Raw genomic sequence first — 13,720 nt, 5'->3', positions numbered from 1 at the left:
ACCTCCCTGTCGGTCTCTACAGCACCCCTGAACACCCATGATCTTTCTTAACTCTGCTTCTTTGCCTCTCCATGCTCCTTGAGCCTTGGTTCCCTTTCAGCTACTGGCACTCCCGTGCTCTGTTCTGCGCAGCGCCGTTGCACGCAGATCTTTTCCATGTATCGTTTATCTCCCAACGCCTCAGTGCCCAGGTGCACCATGTACCTCAGGCAATAAGCTCTGTCTCTCACTACCCGCAAGATCTGAAATATTCATGTAGGGCTTAACTTGCCAGTGCCTGATGTCTCATTTTGTCATTTCCATCTGGGCAGAGGAAACACGAGGTGGCTGAGATACGCGACCAAATGTGAGCAGCTGTAAATCGACAAGAGCCATTTGTCACTGTTATTAATCCCCCGAATCACACTGCCTCCAGATATTTCCTGTGTCACTGCTATTTTTATTTCTTCACAAATAAAGACTGTAGACTTTCATTTGCTCCTGCTCACATCAGGCTTGACTCAAGCCTCTGACAAGGAGAATCACACCAGATCTGCCTCAGCACAGAGTGGAAACTGCATCGTAAGTTTTGCACCATTTTGCAATTATTATTAAACGTATGTTAGTACTGAAGTACTAAACAGCATCAAGAACTTTCTGATATTAACAGACTCTTGAAGATTGACTGTGAAAACAGACCGTTTATTATCATGAATATTTCAGAAAGATTGGATTCTAAGTTCAGTGCTGCTTGATTTTTTTTCCTTCAGTGTCTTTTTGTTTGTTTTCTTTTTGTCCCCACTTACTTCATGCTGTTTAACATCAAAGGAAATACTTGCCAGCATTATCCTGAACCAGATCTCTGCAGCTGAGGCACAGCAGACGTCAGGCAATGCAAGTGCAGTAGCCTGTAAGTGTGAGAGTCATGGGGACCTTTGACATCAGCCTGAGATTTGTTAAATTACCTACCTAGATGTATGGCAAAATGCTTCACGCTGAAATAGCTCTTGTTTGCTTTCCGCTGGCAACTGATGGTAAAATAGTTAATGTTTGTGATATTTATATGGAAGACTTTTAAAATATAAACTGGCAGGACTTGATTAGCACTGATGGGAGTGTACTCTCAAAATTTAACGTTTCTTCCAAAATCTTAATAGCATTGGTTTAAATTTAAATTAAGATATTTACTAATTAGCATTTGCTTTGAGATCCCTAGACTGCAGAGTACAAATGTGAAGACAGAGAAAATCAAGGTAATTGTTCCCTCATATAATGGGCTTCAGATTAAGCAAGCCAGGCACACATTGAATTGAGGTGACCCGAAGCCCTTATCTAAATTCAACAATACACCACAGCTCTGACTAAGAAAGGTCTCTAAAGCTCAGGCATTGAGTACCTGGTGAGACAATGTTAAAGAGGATACCAGGACCTGCCTCAGCTATAGCAGTGTGGCTGAGTCACAGGAAGGGACAGCAGAGCATTAGTGACCTGGTTTTGTAGTCCTGTGGTTACATTCATCTACTTAAGCGATATTCTTCCACTCCTCAGACACAAGTGACCACTTGCAAGCTGCTAAACATAGGGAGGAAAAGCGGGAACCCAAAAGGAAAATAAGATTTTCATTCCATGCTGGATGTCCTTTGAAAAAAGAGGTCTCGGGAACTTGGCTGAAAAAATGCCCAGTCAACCTTTCTGTGCATTCTCTGGAAATTCAGTGTGATACAGATATCACATGTGGATATAGCTCTGGTTTTCTCTCTGCCCTGTGCTGTGTTAAACACCAACACTGGCAATCACATCCACAGCACCAGGCAGCATTCCCCAAGGATTCACTCAGCCATTCAGCCCAGAAATCACCCCACTCTCTCTTCCGTCTAGGAACCCAGCAGCTCAATGACCCTGGTGGATTTACCACTCTCCTTCCAGGGAACAGGAAGTTTTCTGCCTATGGGGAGAGTTTGAGAAGTTAAGCCTCAGTCAGATACATCATTACATTCATCTGCTCAATATGCAGCAAGGTGAGAAATGCTCTTATGCACCATATTTCAATGTGGAGCCTTTCCTGGAACTTTCCTTGCCCTTTCTCCAAACCCTCCATGCTGTGCTGCCTGGGCAGAAGCTGTTCTTCTGCTCCTCAGAGCTGTAGAGGCTGCTCCTGCCCAGTGCCATCCCAGCACACCCAAACACTGGCCCAAAGGGCTGTTGCATGGGTGACTCTGCTCCCATCTGCATCCTACTCAGCCCCATACAACACCATTGATGGCAGTGGCGTCGCTCTCCAAACACAGTGTCCTTCAGGGTTGGGTTTGACGTTGAGTGTTTTATGTGTGCTTGACCTCTGATTTTTCTGATTCCTGAATTCTCCCATCTCAAGGCACTTCACATTTGCACCAGTGTGACCTTCTGTTTATTGAAGGCCTTTTCTTTCCAGAAAGGTGTCCAGAGTTCAATTAGGGGACATTCAGATGTGAAGACTTCATAATTTCCTGAGCAGTTTGCTTCAGTGGTTAGTTACTTTGACCATCAAATTTACCTTTAATTTTTAGTTGATCTTGTCCAACATTAGTTTCCAGGCACCCATTTTGTTGTACCTTTAGTTGACTTTGTACCTAGCATTTCTCCAGTCATCTCTTTGAACTTCCTCTTGACAAACTGAAGTTCAATCCTTTAGACATCTGCCTATCAGGCACATTTTCCTGCAACCATTTTTAAACGATCTTCTCTTGAAGATGGACATATTGCCACACAGTGCAGTAATGCGAGGGCAAAAGGAAGACACAGACAAATGAAGCATCTTTGTGATAAAGCTGAAGCAACTAGGCCAGTCTGTAGTTCCTTTGTGACATTTGCAAAGGCCTGGTCTCACCCAAAGCTTTCTCAAGCAAACAAGAATAGGGTAATATGTTGAGTTGGTTTTTTATGTGTAAGACCCTGGAATCCTGGTCACTAAGGATCTTATATTTGGCCTCACACTTGGCCCTTCAGACAGGGCAGAGGTAGCATCCAAGAGGAGAATTTGGACCTGAGGGAGTAACTATATACTCCTGGTGCAATGACTATACATGGTAATTATGTGCTCCTGAAGTGTATGATGTTTGGTAATTATACACAGCAGACCCAAAAATATCGTTTAACACGTGTGCTGGGCTTTAAGGCAAAAATAATGGTGAATTTACTTTGTGATTATATGGTCCTTACCACATACACTTTCTGCCAGTATTTGATACTTACTATGTCATTAAATGGTCAGCAACTGCTTTGGAAGAAAAGACTGCTTGGAAAATTGTTCCCTGAAAAATTGAGCATTATTTTTAAATCATTAACATTTTTCACCACAGCATTTTTCCTAGGGGAAAATATACAAGTTTGCAATTTGAATTCAATCTACATTCTTCTGGAGATGTGCTATGTTCCTGTTGTTCTGAGAAAGCATAATGATGCTGCTTTCAAACCCTTTCTCTTGACTTTAATCAATGTTTCTCTCCATCCGTTTTCCTCTCTAAGCCCTTCCCTCCCAAGCCAGAAACAATAATTGAAAGCCGATTGTAATTTTAAGACCACAGTATCTCTGCTCCTCATGAATCCAGTGGATATGGCAAAGTTCCCATTGGCTTCAATAGTCCACGTTCTCTTTTAAGCATCCTTGCCATGCAGATGGTTAACTCCACCAAAGTCAACAGGTCGCACAGAAGATGTCTGGGTACAACAGCAGCAGAAGCCATCCTAGCAGTGGGAAGATGTCTTTCTATTTCTTCTGACCCAGGTGTATCTACACATGCATGTACACACACCAGAGAAGAGCTTGCAGTCCACAAGCTCTCTTTAGCTTTGGTTGCATGTTATGTTGTTCTCTTCGGCTGCTGGGCTTCAGCACAGAAACACAAATCAGCCCAACCTGGCATTGCTGCAAGTTAAAGAAAAGGTGGCCTGAAAGAAAGAAAGAGGCAACTTTATTCAACATATTCTACATCAAGACTTACAGGGCTCTAACTAGAGTGATTTTATGACTCGTAATTAGTAAGTACTAAATTCTTATTTAGCTCTTCTGCTTTTGCTTAAGTTTTCTATTTATACCAAGGAGCACTGAAAAATATTTTGGTGGTGATTCATAATAATGTGACACCAGTTAAGTTATAAGACTGGAATTCCCTCATTTTCAGAAAACCAACAGGATGTCTGTTGTATGGGGATATAGCGGAAGATTTGACGAGGAGGTTAGTTAAATGTAAATACACTCAAGTGACTTGCACCTGTCTGTAGAAAAAGCACATACATCACACTAATTATTTTACTGACTGTGTGCTTGATGAGTAGAACCTCTGTGTTAGATAACATAGGCCTGTGAGAAACTCTAGGCACCTTATTATTGTCTGAGATTCCTGCTTTGTTGTGAGAAAGAGCGGGAGGCTGCGCTTGCCTGAAGCCTTGAAATACAGGGGAGCTCAGCAGGCCCAATGATCTTCCAGCAGGGCTGAACTGACCAGCGCCTGTGTCCCCGCTGGTGTCACCTCTGCCTGGGAGCTCAGGTGTGGCTTTGGAGATCCCCCAGTAGAGAGGTAACTAAAATAAAACTTGCCCTTTGCAAATGCATTCGTGGCCTCTGGCTTTTCTTGTGATGTGTCTGCGTATGTGTACGCATCTGTACATTACTGCGTTGTCAAAATAAGGCTCACAGGAGACTGTGCTGAAGCATGCAACCCATGCTGGCTGCCCACACAGGGGAGAATTTCATCCTATTCTTTTGCAGATCTTCTCCAGCATAGCAAACTTCAGGACGAACTGTACCCAAAAGCAATGCGGGCGCGGAAGACAGACTGTCCTTAGTTCCCGGGGGCACAGTGTCCATCCCTAAGTCTGCAAAAAGAATCTGTCAATTAGTAACGGCTCCTACCACATCTTGTTTTCAGATCCAGTGAAAGCAATAGCAGTTTCTGAAAGCAAAGCTCAGACAGCTAATGGCAGCTTGGGTGGAAAAGGAAGATATAAACACAGTACCTTCGCCACAGAGTTACTTGCTGACTGGTGAGTGCAAACAAGTGATTTTAATAGCTACGATGCTGGACCGCATGCGATAGTTCAAATGCTAAATGTCAGACTAAAAAAGGTTTTGTGGACTGGATTCTTTAATAATAATAAAGTATTCCTCCCCTGAAAGCCACATGCTTTCTTTAGCCATTTTCCTTTTGAGGAAAACCACCCTTTTTCAGATGTTTCTCAGCTGATGGATTGCCACATCGCCTGTCTTAGGAAATGCATGCATCCTGCCTGTGCATGCCTCTGTCAGAGGAGTGAGTTTTAAAATAGCTGTCTCTATTAAAAATACCTCCTGATTATATGGCAATGCAAAGATACTTAAGGGCTTCAAAGTAACTATTCACCTCAGGCATCTTTGTCCAGGTCCATGTAATGCCATAAACTGCTTTCCCTGGAACCCGTTTTTTTATTGTTCAGGACGAGTACTTTTTTTGGGAACCCAGTGTGGCCACAGAATGACTGCTCTTAAACACTTGTTACCAGCTGAGACAAAACCTAGGCTTTGGGGCACCTGTATTTTATAATATTACTAAAAATACTGTAAGGCTTTGGGTTTCAGCCCTTCCCAGCTCATAACATCCCGATTCTCTTTGCTGTCCCACAGAGAACAAAGTCTATCCCTCTTTTTTCTAACTAGCAAGGAGCTCCAAAGCATGACTGCAAGCTCAGCCAGCAGCAAAGCCAGCAGATCTCCTCTGAAAATAGAAACAGCAAAAGAGAGAAGGGTGATGACTCACGACTTAGCTCTGCTCTTGTTTATAGTGGCACAAAACAAGAGTAACTTCCTTGAAATTGGTGAAGTTAACACCCTTTCAAGTAGCCACACTTCTTGAGCAATTTTAGATCAGCCTACACTGGTTTGGCATGATTCAGCTTTGATATTGGATCGAATTAACTGGTTTACAACTCAGTGCGGCTTCAGTGCATGCAGATCAATGAAGAGTAACGAGTGCGGCTGAGCTGCAGTGTTCTGGTGACAAATAGTGCCATTGTCCAGGTGACACAGGCTCTGCACCTTGCAGTCTAGGACACCCCCAGAGAAAAGCTCCCCCACAGTCACTGGACAGATACCAGTTTAAATTTTGTGGTTAAAAAGTGGGAGATAGCCTGACTGAGAGATGAGTGAGAGTGATTTGTTGTGTTTCTTACATTTCCATGGCATTACACAACACAATTTCTGCAGCCTGGCTAGATCCTTAGCTGGGGGAACTAGCTGAGGGCAAGAGTGGGTTGAGGATTTTGCTTGCTTGTTTGTTTTCCTCTGAAAAGCAGGAGGTTTCTCATTAAGAGGTTATGGGAAATTGAGTTACAATAAAGATGTTTCCATTTTAGTGAAAATATTCACTAGGGGAAAAATATTTATGAGCCATCTGTACTGTGTGCTTTCAGTTCCTGAAGAAGATAAGAGAAAGGTGTCTGATGTCCTGTGGGAAGTCCCAGAAGAGGACTACATAGCATATGCAAAACAGCCCAAAAAAGTTTGGCCACAGACCTAGGACAATCAGAAGAACAAAAAAAAGCTCTAAACAATGCACAAATTACTGAGATATCTACTGTCATTAAGCCTGTGTAGAGGCTGATGTAGGTATTCTGCTGATTCAGTAGTGTACAATGCTCTGGCCAGACCCCCCACTTAGATTTCTGGGCCACCTCATAGCAAGCGAGAGAAGTTATCAGATGCTGTTGATTGTCCACAGAGGAGTGGAAATGAAAACAGCTAAACATCTGCTATTCTTCACGGCAATATTACAGCTCAGCGATGCAATTCACCTAGCCGGTTCCTATGCAAACAACATGGTGTGCCAGCATTTTCAATATTATAAATCAAGGTTACAACCTGAAATGCTGTTAGAGATGCTATAAATAAAGATAGGCATATGTGAGGTGGGGGAAGAGCTAATGAAAATTCCCACATCTGCGGGGATTTGTGGTGTTGCTCAAAGGGATGGTATTCAACAGGCACAGCTGTTGCTTGCCTGTTATTGCCTCTGCTCATACGTTTTAAACAATATCCATCCTTAATTGAGCATTGTCAATGATATTTTCCCAAGTGCTTCTGAAAGGTCTGGTTGTTCCATTTTTCCTTGGCTTCTTTATCTTCCAGCTGCTAATTTCCTTATTACTGAGAACTCTCACCACTCACAGGAGGTCTAGATCTTGACTACACCTGCATTCAGTAGATTTTAAAGCTGATGTGGTGGCATGCTACCCATGGAGATAGGATGGTAGGTTTTTTTAAGTAATTATAATCAGATTGTGCCTTTAAAGATGTATGTGGGAAAACTCAATGCCAAGGTTCTGTCCCTGTTGGAGCAGCGATGAGCAGCATGCAAGTGCTGTGCTGTGTCTGCCTCCACACCTCCTCTTGGACACAGCTGTGTAGTAATTTGCTGCTGGAGAAAATAGCAACTTATAGCCTTCCCTGCGTTTGGCTGCTGCACTGGAGCTGAAGCCTTGAGAAAAAGGACACGAGGCATCTATACAACTCAGGGACCTCAACACGGCCTGCCTTGCCACTGCGCTGGGTGAAGGGGTGACCATTGCCCAGAGTTTGGGCTATGCCACGTGGACCTGCTCTGACACGTTGCTGGAGCAGCAGAGGAATGGAGGCCCACGGGGAATCAAGCCTTCATATACCTTCACAGCTTCTGGACCTTAAGCCCCACTGCCAATCCCCTTTAAAGTCAGGTATATAGGGCATATGAAAGGCAAAGGAGGCTGATGACATCTCAGAAATTAAACTGCTTTCACAATTTTGAGTTGTTTTCATTTTTACTAGAGCACTGTCCAGCCAGCCCCAGGCATCAGGGCATATTTATAGGTCCTGGGGTGGGCACTGCTCTGCAGCCAGATCTCATCCCTGTTCTTATGGCTGGGAGGAAGACAAGGGGGGACTGCTGAGATATCTCAGAAAAGGGAAAAGCTGCTCTTTGAGGAGTCCAGACATCCCAATGTCTCTGCAAGGAGTCACTGCGGCTCACACAACCTCAGCTCCTGCAGGTTACCCACATTTGGGGCTATCTGAGCCCAGATAATGGGGGCTGGCAGCCATTCCTGCCCCGAGGGTGCTGGACCAGGAGTAGGGAGGTTACAGAACACCAGCAAACAGGATGCATCAAGTGTAAGATTAGCATAGATAAGAGTAAGGGATAGTCTGGTTGTCTTCAGAGGTGCAATGCCTCCATTAAAAACAATAACATTTTGCTCAACAGACTGTACAGGTTCAGGACCTATGCTGGTACGACTGAATCAATTCAAACTTTAAATTCAAACAGTTGAAAGGAATCACATATCAGATACAGATAAAGTCCACGAGAAGGTAACTGACACTTTTAATGTCTTTAGTCTTCTTTATAGCTCTTTGCATCAATTTCAAAGCGGTTATCACCTTGGAATTCAGTAGTGCTGGAGGGCATGATCAGGCTGGGGTTGAATAATAGCATAGAATTTTAAGGGAAATGAAGACCTGAAGCAGTGGGAAGAAGCTATACAATCTGCTCTGCTTCATGCATTTCTGCAAGCAATGGCTGTGGCTAACTCTGATCAGAGGTAGGGGAAAATGTGTATTATATGTAAAATGTATATTAAAATAAATGTGCTTATGTGCCATAAGGTATATAATCAAGAATTGCTTGCTGAAATGTATCGATGTAATTGTTGCAGTCAGTGTTATGCTCTACTTGCAATACCATTACAATCCATTTAGTTGCCCAAGGGAAACTTGGGAAGGAACTTAACGCTATCTGGATGAACATGGGGGAAGGATTTTCATTCCCTTGTGCACTGGGCATTTTTTATTACTCAGGACTAAACTGCAGTGTCACTGACATTTCTTTAATTTTGAAGTACCACGTACTAGGAAAGTGCAAGCATAGGAAAAGCTACCTGATAGATATTGTATATGTCTGCAAAGGAAGGCTCTTTCTCTTTTTAATGAGCTAAAAAACCCCGAACCGGTTCATAATCCCAAGATGGGATTGTACATTTAATCTAATTATGCACTAGACTCTGGAAAATCCTGAGAGTTTCCTGTTACGCTGTTTGCCTTTATCCCTCATCTAGGCTGAAGCCTCTGAGCTCAGTTCAAGGCTCTGTGACACCATGGATCTAATTCAGTAAAACACTTAAGTATATATACTCAGCCCAAGCACTTTGAAGGCTTGCATCCTTGTTTGGCAATATTTTAAGAATTTACAGAATTTTAAGTGCATACTTAAGTCCCTTCTAATTCATTGAAGCATGAGATCTACTTAAGTATTTTGTTTAAGGAAAGTATAAGTGATTAGAATATCATAAATGCAAACTGTTTTTTCTCTGGTTTGTATTGCTAGCTCCTTTTCTAAGTAACCCAGCTTGTCAGATCTATTTGTTTATACTCATTTTAAATGCAAAGCTGTGTCTGGGAACTCTACAATTAAATTCTCCATTCTGTTTGTTTGATTATCCCTGCAGATGTGGAGGTTCCTAGCCATTTTGGGGAAGTGCTGGGCTGCAAAGGATTTATAGCACAATGCTGAAGCCAGAGCAGGACTACGAGTCACGTTCATTGCACGTGTGCGGGAAACTGCAGTGAGTCTGTGGAATCCTTGACAGAAAGTATGGGAGTAGAGATCAGTCTTGAAGATATTAAGGTTTATCCCTGAGAAAGATGGGAGTAAAGGAGTATCTGGAGATATGGAGTTGTACCCGTGAGAGAGATGTACCTGTGAGAGAGAAGGGGATAGAAGAATAACATGGATGATAGAAAAATTAGCCAATGAGATGTCAGTGCTGTAACTTGTAACCAATAGTGAAAAGACACATGAACTGGTAGAATTGTATAAAAATGCACTTGTAGCAATAAATGGCATCTACTACTTTCATCCTGGAAGAACTTGGCCCATCTCATTTGTCTTTCTCAACCATGACACACGTGACAGAAGCAGATGAGTAAACTAAGCTGTTTCAGCCCTCTTAGGCAAGATTTGTGCATCTAGTTATTTATCTTTGTCTCCAGTCTTGAAGACCACATATGAGTAACTAATCTTCATCCACTCAAACGTACCGTTGAAGTTGGTGGAAGCAGCCGATGCACAGAAAGTTTGCAGGGGCTGATCCCTATATAAGCAAAAAGAAAACAGTGCAAACCTGATCAGAAAGAGGTTGTGTCAAACTGCCACTGAAGACAGAGGCAATTTACCACCAGCTTCAGCAGACACAGATTCAGTGTTGAAGGAGGGGCTGGACCCCCTACTGTCTGTGCCATCCATACAAGCAGGAGGAAAGATTGCTTTTCCCAGACAATTGTGACATGAAATAAATGAGCTCAGGCTAGAACATCTATGAATCCTCTTCTCTGCAATCTCTTTTATAAGGCTGTGGAATTATATAAGAAATACTTCTTAGCCTGATTTTTCTCGTATAAGACAAAGATGACAGGCCAGATCCAATACAAAAAGCTGACTTTGAATGAACGGTTATTAAAAGTTTCAGAAGTCTTGTTCGTGTGCAATGTCCTTACAGTTTGGCTCCGTGGGGAAAAAGGTTACTTGGAGACAGCAGAGGATGGTGGAGTCGTGGTGACTTGCTCTGAATCTCAGCATATATCATGTTCTTGCAATGCTGGCCGGTGGCTATACAGACTGAGTCAGGGCTTTGTTCTCAGTGCCAACCCTATCCCAGTGCTTTCTTCTGGAAAAAAAGAAGTCATAAAATTTCAATTGGCCTGGGTAAAACAGATAATAAAAGAAATGGAAACAGAGAAAGGCTGTTATTGCCAAGTTTTGAAGGAATTAAAACAACAGCACCTGAAAAATTCAAGGAAGAAGTTTGGTTCCATCAAAAAACAAGTTTTGTACTACAAAACCATAGTGTTACATCTGTGAGAGGAGCGCAGGCTGCACAGCCTGTGTGTGAACATATATCCCACTGGTCCTTCCATTTAGTGGAGTCCATCCTAATTTCTTCCTGACCAAAAGACAGCTTGGTTCCTAAAGCTGCAGGATGACATGCCAGCTGCTGGGAAATCTGGTGGCTGGGATGAAGTGGGCAGGATTTTGGCATTGGATCATGCCCCACAGAAGAAATTTCCACCCTGCAGCTTGTCCAAAGAGAATTTTAAAGAGAGATCCTTTCTCAGGACATACTTAAGAGAAAGACCATCCTAGAGGAGGTAAAGGCAAGTGGTAAAACTCTACTGGGTTCATTAAACTATGTTGACAGAGACATTGATCTCAGCATTAAAATAAAAAGAAGATTAATCTACCTTTGGTGATGCTAATGCACTGAGGATTCAATTAGTACAAAGGGATGGAAGAAAGCTCTATATACTCTCACTATAGACAATTCTTGTCAGAAGGTTCTTTCAGGAAAGACCAAAACACCCAGGAAACCAGCAGCTTTAAAACAGATAGAGGTAGACAGACAGAGGTCAGCCAGAGGAAGAAGAAATACTACATTTTCTTTAAGCTTTGAAGGGTTTTACCATTAAACAGACCTGCTCAGCAATACCAAACAGCTGTAAGAGGAAGGGTAGCTAGGCACGGGACAGGCATCAAGGATACCCCAACTGTACGTCCCTTGTTGTAGCTAGAATATCTCAAACCTTCTTTCACGTCCGGCATTTTGAGTAATTTGTCTGAAATACCCCTATGAAGCATTTTGTTGCCCTATGCTTCTTCCACAGTCGAAGGAGAGAGGATGATTCAGCTCATCTGTTCTTCATGTGCAGTCTCAGCTGATAGCTGAGGGAGTTCTATCAGGGAAGGGACTTAAGCCCTGCAAGTTGGGTCAGGGCTGTTTCCTTGTCTTACATTCTTCACAAAGAATGGTAATACCTCTTGTTCCCACCTTCCTTTGATTTTTCTACTCAATGATGGAGTCTCTGAACAAGGCAGAGATCTCTGGCTATTACACTGCTATACAGTGTAAGTTAGCCAAGTTGTTATGTTCACTAGCAAGTGTCCCTGCAATCCCATGGCCACAGTTCCAGGGGTCTTAACTGAGTCATTCTATTCACAATATGACAATATGAAACAGAAGTATATTTAGCTTTACACCCTTGTCCGTATTCCTTCTTAGGTATGTGTATGGGTTTTTTTATATTTTTATTTACACTAGAGTCTGACTTCACTTGGGTGAATATCCTCTGTGTATTTGTTACATAGTGGTAAAAAGAGAGCATAAAACTTTAAATGATGAGAGGAAACACAGAGTTTTCTTCAAACATACAGTATGGAAAACATCAGCTGCTGTTTTCATGAACATGGTGGGAGGATGTGAGAAGAATTTCTAGAAAACCATATTTTGCATAGATTTGGTTTAGATTTCCATTTTTTTTTCCCCAACAAAAAATGTTATTTCTCTAGCAGTCAGATTTGAGTTTTGTTTTTTTTTTTTTTTAAATCCAAACAAGCTAAAAAGCCCTCCTTGGGCTCAAAGCAGAGCACCCATGCCTGGCGTTTAGACTCACAGAATCTAAATTTTCCCCTTGGCCACTTCTATTGGTAGCCTCACCTGCCACAGGTGTTTTTAATTCCTCTTGGTAATGTAAGTGGTAGCTCCAGCCCCACATGCTTTGGTCGATAAAGCCAGAGTATGGGAGCAGCCTGGGCTGTGAGTTCTGGGCAGTAAATTCAGATCTGTTAGATGGGGTTTTTTTCTTCTCTCATACTAGAGAATCAGCATTTTTTAATACTTGTGTTTTGGCTGGCAATGGGGCAGGAGGTAGAAGTCCTCAAGCAGCGTGTCCACAGACGCGACGAGCTGTCCTTTCTGACACCCTTCATGGACAGCAGCAGACCCATGGGGACTGAAGGCCAGCTTCCCCTTCTTCACGTCCATCCCAGCTCTGTCACTGACCCCCTGGAGCCATGAGTCACTTAAAAGACTTAATTTTCAGATATGCTGGACACCTGCAAGTCTTTGGTGGAAGCTGCCAGTGCTGTGCATGCTGGCACATCAAATGCATGAGGCCCATGGCGGTGATCTGCTTCAGCCATGTGCAGTCAAGGCTTCATGGTGGGGTCCGGCTGACCAGCATCCATGGCATGCTAAGGGAAGCCCTGGGTGCTCTTTCTGCTGTTGATGAAGAGAGGTTCTTCATCTTTGCTGTCTACAACTGCCTGAAAGGAGGTTGTAGCATGGAAGGTGTTGGTCTCTTCTCCCAAGTACCAAGTGATAGGACGAGAGGAAGTTACCTCAAGTTGCACCAGGGAAGGTTTAGACTGGATATTAGGAAAAATTTCTTCACGGAAAAGATTGTCAGGCATTGGAACAGGCTGTCCAAGGAAGTGGTGGAGTCACCATCCCTGGAAGTGTTTAAAATCACAGAATCACAGAATGTCAGGGATTGGAAGGGACCTCAAAAGATCATCTAGACCAATCTCCCTGCTGGAGCAGGAACACCTAGATGAGGTTACACAGGAAGGTGTCCAGGCGGGTTTTGAATGTCTCCAGAGTAGGAGACTCCACAACCCCCCTGGGCAGCCTGTTCCAGTGCTCTGTCACCCTCACTGAGAAGAAGTTTCTTCTCAAATTTATGTGGAACCTTTTGTGTTTCAGTTTGTACCCAGTACCCCTTGTCCTATCATTGGTTGTCACCAAGAAGAGCCTGGCTCCATCCTTGTGACACTCACCCTTTATATATCTGTAAACATTAATGAGGTCATGAGATTCGTAGATGAGGCTCTTAGGGACATGGTTTATTGCTAGAATTAGGTTAATGGTT

The 13,720-nt window shown here is 43.0% G+C and overlaps 1 long non-coding RNA gene across 2 annotated transcripts; it reads left to right on the top strand.

Annotated features, from left to right (window-relative positions):
* The first annotated feature begins 445 nt into the window (after window positions 1-445).
* On the top strand, window positions 446-10,443 carry LOC309447019. Of its 2 annotated transcripts, XR_014185543.1 has the most exons (5): window positions 473-561; window positions 808-889; window positions 1,858-1,997; window positions 4,887-5,001; window positions 9,466-10,443. It is a non-coding gene; the product is annotated as an uncharacterized lncRNA (long non-coding RNA). The 2 variants fall into 2 exon arrangements; XR_014185544.1 differs by lacking the exon at window positions 808-889 and having other exon boundaries at window positions 446-561; window positions 9,466-10,442.
* The last annotated feature ends 3,277 nt before the right edge of the window (window positions 10,444-13,720 follow it).

This window comes from Streptopelia decaocto (assembly GCF_964273445.1).
Source record: "Streptopelia decaocto genome assembly, chromosome: 1".
Taxonomy (NCBI): domain Eukaryota; kingdom Metazoa; phylum Chordata; class Aves; order Columbiformes; family Columbidae; genus Streptopelia; species Streptopelia decaocto.
The sequence above is the reverse complement of the archived record's forward strand: the minus strand, read 5'-3'. Positions and strand labels throughout refer to the sequence as shown.